A 6,000-nucleotide genomic window follows, 5' to 3' on the forward strand; every position below is an offset into this window, starting at 1 on the left:
CTGGCAGTTTCCTTCTAAGACGTTACGCTCTAGCCGGCACGTTTATCACACTTCTATACTCTAGCCACTGTAACTTCACTAAGGTTTCCTTTGCGTTTAAATATTCAATTCTTTGTGAGCTGCTGTTAGTAATTCAGGAAGTGATTGACTGGTACAAATATACACTGTTGGGGAGGCTGCAATCAACATATTTGTATTCATGCGGAAAGTTGTAAGGTTCTCTTTGTTGTAACTTCGTCTTCGCCAACAGAGCAGATGACGCTCATCATCATCGCCAATGCTCCTCACGTGCTGCCACTCGTTCGAGGGCACCAAGCGATCTGTTTTTTTTAAATACAATAGTCTTTCTTGGGAATTTTTGATGCAAAAATTTTGGTCTGTCTGTCTGTCTGTATGTCTGTGTGTCTGTCTGTCTGTCTGTCTGTCTGTGTGTCTGTCTGTCTGTCTGCAATTTTGTCTGTTTGTCTGATCATACCGGCTTCGGGTACTTTAAACGGTCGACCCCATCCGCAGCGACCACCAGCGTTGCTCAAGTTTAAGCGTTCATGCTTGTGCAATTGTCGATTAAAAAGGAATAATTGCGCATGTATGGGGCACTATAACAACGCGCATATAATCTGCATATGCATCTCTAACTAGAAAACACATACATAAGTAATATTATGGAGCGTAGCGCTTATCACGCTGCGCTTACCATGCAACGCTTACACGGAATGGGGAGTGTTTCCAACGCTTTGCTAAGACAAGATGGTGGTGACACCTACCCGTCGCCCCTCGTTCTACAGCTTATCACCTCTTAGACGGGTGCGCACGGCCACGAGCTTTGGTTTCCAAAAGAAACTGCCAGATGGCACTCATGTCTTACGTATGACGTGATTTGATGTGCTCCGCTGCACGCTCGAGACACTAACGCAGCGCCTCCGAAATACCATTTATTAATTTTCTTGCGCAGAACATAAAATAAATGTTTTGTTCACTCTCTCCACGCGCAAGACTATCGTCTTTTGACGACATTTGCAGACTACATGCTGATACGGGGTCAATTTTTCTTTCATTTTCTTGTTTCCTTAAAAGAGCGTTTCTTTTGGACGTGCCGTCTCTTGTTCTTGCTCCCCAGCCTGGTGGCCGGCGGACCTGGAGGTCTTCCACATGTTGCTGAAACCCTCGGTATCTTCAAAACGACGCCAACACATCAATTTAAGGAGTCACTATGTGACCCCCTGAACCTTAGGCGAAGATCTCCCGGCTACCGACTGACCCACGGTACGGCTACTCCGACGACAGAAGTGTCTCCGCTCGCAGCTGTATGTCAACGCCCAAGAAGTGGAAGGTCTCTTATGGGAACAAGAGCTGTCATCGTCACAGGTCAGCGTATTAATCGACAGATGAAGGCCATGTACGATCAGTTACAGAAGATCGATGACAGCATCCTAGAGGAGACGCCTGACAAGCTTATCGAGACAGAAATGATAGACGCGAGCAGTCACGGGTCAAGGTTGTCAGGCTGTCGTCAAAGCTTCGCTTTGCTATTCAGAACGACCATGTGTCCCAAGTCTCGCGCCCAACGACAATTCAAGCTTTCGTCGGAGTCTGGTAGTGAATGCCACCACTATAACTGCAGAAGTTTGATGGCAGTCGGCAGCAATGGCATTATACTTGGATGCAGTTCTCGATGACAGTGCATAATGATGAGGACCTCAGGGCGGCCGACAAGTTTAACTACTTGAGCACGCTTGTCACTGGACCTGTCACTGCCGCCATATCCGGACTTCAAGCCTCGGGTGAGTGCTATAAAGATCACTGGTCATCCCAAAGAGACGCTTCGGAGACGACAGGACTATGGTACAACAACATCTTCGAAGCCTTTTAGATCTCCAGCCGGTCTTCTCAACTTCTAGCACCACCAAACTTTGAGGGCTCTATGATGAAGTTCTCGTCCATGTAAGGAGTCTCAAAGCGCTTGAAACAAGCCTTTTCACCTACTTTTCCATGTTACGAGAGATTCTTTTACGCGTCATGCGATCAGACATGGTGCTGAAACTTCATGAGAGCCACAAGCTGACAATATCGATGGCTGCGCTATCGACAATGGAAGCGCAAGAAGACCCAGAGAACAGAACAACCAATATCGAGAAGGAGCTTCAAAATACTCTAGACTTTCTGGTCAGGTTCATTGCCGAGAAACTCTGGCGATGTATAAATCCTAAAAAAGACCGGAAATCCGTTAGGAGTCTGGTGAGATTTCAAAAAGAGCTGGGCGTCCTACCACTTCATCAATATCATCTATACAAATTGTGCTGGGGAGCCTCACCTTTGTCTGTTTTGCGAATCCTCAAAGCATTGTGCCGAAGTCTGCGACAGCAAGATGAGGTCGCCAGAAAATAAAGAAATGCTCAGCAAGACAGGGCGAAGTTTTCGATGTTTCGATAGAGAAAACTAAAACGTGACAGATGTTCTCAACGACATGTAACATCCATGTGTGACCCAGACTTCCGGAAGAAGGCAAAAGTAGCCTCTGCGACAGCAGTCAATCTCCTGTCAGAACAAACGAGCCCTACTATAATATTGTAGTCTTTGACAGCTTTAGCAGGGAAAGCATCATCAAGAAACTACAGAATACTCTTCAATAGAGTGACTTGTTGGGCGAGTTGGTTCACTCCTACGGTAGCTTTTGGCACGAAATAAACATGAGAGACGGAAAACCGCAATTCAAGTAATAGTTCATGTGATAGTTTGCGCTAGTCTGTCTCTCGTGTTTATTTTGTGCCAAAGCTACCGTAAGAATACTTTTGGATGGAGGAAATAAGCAGAGCTTGATCACCATCAAAGCATCTCCCCAACTTGGCTGCCAGCTGTTGCAAATACGAACAGTGTGCGTTGGAGCACAAGGCGCAGAAAACTATGAGAGGAGTGAGCGTGAGCATCTTCGAATAATCTACGAAAGAAGCTATTGTGATCGAAGCTTTAGAAGTGGAGGACATCTGTAGCAAGTACACTCCAACTGCAGACGATGAAATAACCAAGAAGATGAAGAAAAGTGAATCGGAAACGCGATATTTGTATCAGAGAGAAGAGAACGACCACTCCATTCTTTGGGTGTAGGTTCATACTATTACTGCCGTTTTGAGAGTGCTGACGTGAAAAGCGTGTGCAACAGATGGAAAAACCTAAGGGCTGTGCACGCTAAACTGGGATGATTGATTGATTGATTTGTGGGGTTTAACGTCCCAAAACCACGATATGATTATGAGAGACGCCGTAGTGGAGGGCTCCGGAAATTTTGACCACCTGGGGTTCTTTAACGTGCACCCAAATCTGAGCACACGGGCCTACAACATTTCCGCCTCCATCGGAAATGCAGCCGCCGCAGCCGGGATTCGAACCAGCGCCCTGCGGGTCAGCAGCCGAGTACCTTAGCCACTAGACCACCGCGGCGGGGCAAACTGGGATGGACTGCGCAAAATCCACTACCCGTCTCAGGGAAAACCACCAACTGCTCGACGACCGTAGTATTACGAACCTGTATTGAAAAAGACCTGTTTTCAGAGGCTGTCATACAATTTGAAATCTTGAATGTATCGGCGAGAAAGGTGAAGTAATCATCTACAAGATCGACCAAACACTACAGTGATTCGAGCAAAATATAACTAAACGAGACGGTCGTTACCAAGCTCGATGTCCTTGGAATAAAACTGTACAGCTTGAAGACAATTTTTCTGTGGCCACTAAACGCCTTGAAAACTTGTTGCGTGAGCCGATAAAAGACCGCAGCCTTCTGGAAAATATGAGAAGTCTATACGTGTATATATTGAAGAAGGTTCAGCGAAAAAAAGCTTCCGGTTCAAGTTATACACGTTATCGCCGACCATACTACATGCCACATTGAGCAGTGATCGAAGAAGCCCGGAATACAACAAAGATTTTCATCGTTTTGACGCGTCCTCACATGAACCTGGAGCGAAATCTGTGAACAAAAACTTGGAATCGGGTCCGAACCCAAACCTCGACGAAGCCGTACACATTGTTGTGCGTATTCGAAGATACAAGGAGGCTATGACAAAGGATGTATATAAAACGTTCCTTCAGATTGGGCTCTACGAAAAGGATGGAGGTTCCCTCCGATTCCCGTGATTTGTCACTTTTCCCGAGGAAAATCAACCATTACCAGAACAACAAACATGAAGGATGCCCAGGGTGTTTTTCAGAATAACCTCAAGCCCTTTCTTTTGATGCCCGCCGTGCAACACCATTTCCGGTGCGCCGAGAATCAATACAAGACGACGGCTCTCCTAGTTCAAAAACTCATGTACATGGATGACCTTCTAATAGGAGCCTACACAACAAAAAACGCTACTAGGATACATTAAGATATAATGAGAATATTCAAAGATGTTTTTATGAACATCAGGAAGTGAAGAAAAAATGACCCTGCAGTTACTGCCTGTTTTGAAGATTCCATCATAACACCTTTGCCGTGTCACGGGCATGTCACCACTGCCGACATGAGCTTACCTCGCCTTTTCGCGCAGGTTCTCATCGGAACCTTGCTGATTCCGCTGCCTGGTTTCTTTATTGCGAGCGGGGGCCTGCCATCGTCTTCATTTTCTACGATACGGTCAGATGCGTGCGATCTAATGGTGATGGTGATGTCGTTTCTTCTGGTAAATGACAAGCAAGCGCCAAGGTTGGATTCTTTCAAGCATCTGGCTTGGAAACCACCTTTGTCAACCGATACAGCAGGGGCACCGGCCCTACTAAAGCATCACTTCGACAGACTGCCACTGGGGCGTGTCACCACTGCCGACATGAGCTTACCTCGCCTTTTCGCGCAGGTTAGTTACCGAAACCCTGAATCTTGCTATCTATGTTCAAATCGATCTTTGATAGCGGTGTCGTGCCCCGACTGCCTATTTCAGTTTTTGAAGAAGTGGATGTGTTTGCGCGCACTTTGCTTTCACGTCTTTGATATATATCTCTTACTGTTCTCGGGTTACGTGGAACTAAACCCTGGCCCTGGTCCGGCTACAAGAAGTAAAAGTGATAGTGCTAGTCTAGAAGAGATTTATGAAATTGTGAGCAGGCTAGAGCAGGCCAAGACGCGTTTTTTCGCCGAATTAGAAGACGTGAGGAAACAGCAGTCTGCTTTTGCTGCTTCTTTTCAGTAACTGCCGAGTGCCGTTGCTGCTCTTCAGAGCAACTTTTTTACAGGTAAAGAAAGCTTATCTGAAAATCGACAGAAACTAGTTGAAGTCGAAACGTCTCTCGAAGATAGTGGCAACAGGTCTCGCAGGAACAACCTGATAGTGTTTGGGCTGCCTGACAACGCAAATGAAAGCTGGAAGAAATCTGAGGAAAATGCAATAGCGTTTCTCAAGGAAGCGCTTGATCAGACTGTCACAACACAAGATATTGAGCGTGCTCACAGATTAGGAAAGCACTGTGAGAGAAGGAACTGACCGATAACCATCTCATTTTCTAGATTTAAAGTTAAGGAACAAATTTTGTATTCCCGATCAAAGCTGAAGGATAAGACCTATGTAATTCGCGAGGATTTCGCTCCTACTAGACGGGCGAGCTTTAAGGTGACTCAATATGCTGAAGGTCTGAAACTCCCGTTCAAGCTGCGGTTATATAAGCTTTATATAGGAAATAAAACTTTCGTCTATAGCGCTGAAGAAGATAGGGTGACGGAACTCAAGAGATAGCTACATGGCAAGCAATTCGCGAATCAAAAAGCCGCAAGTGCGAACTCTAAACTTCTCGCAACTTATCTCTAACTACACTGCTGGTAAACTGCTGCCGCCTCAAAAATAAAGTGGATGAATTCGCTACTTTGTTGTCTACTACGCAACCTTCCATAGTTATTGGAACTGAATCTTGGTTACATGAATCCATTGCTAACTTTGAAGTATTTACTCCTGGTTACTATGTATACCGATCTGATAGGAATACACAAGGTGGTGGTGTTTTTATACTTATCAATGAACTTCTTCAGAGTAG

At 45.6% G+C, this 6,000-nt stretch overlaps 1 protein-coding gene across 5 annotated transcripts in view; it reads right to left on the reverse strand.

Annotated features, from left to right (window-relative positions):
• LOC119180589 (receptor-type tyrosine-protein phosphatase kappa) overlaps positions 1–6,000 on the reverse strand; it is a 631,290-nt gene that overhangs the window by 465,746 nt on the left and 159,544 nt on the right. The gene's annotated exons all lie outside the window — the stretch shown is intronic.

Source organism: Rhipicephalus microplus, unplaced genomic scaffold (assembly GCF_043290135.1).
Source record: "Rhipicephalus microplus isolate Deutch F79 unplaced genomic scaffold, USDA_Rmic scaffold_14, whole genome shotgun sequence".
Lineage (NCBI taxonomy): Eukaryota > Metazoa > Arthropoda > Arachnida > Ixodida > Ixodidae > Rhipicephalus > Rhipicephalus microplus.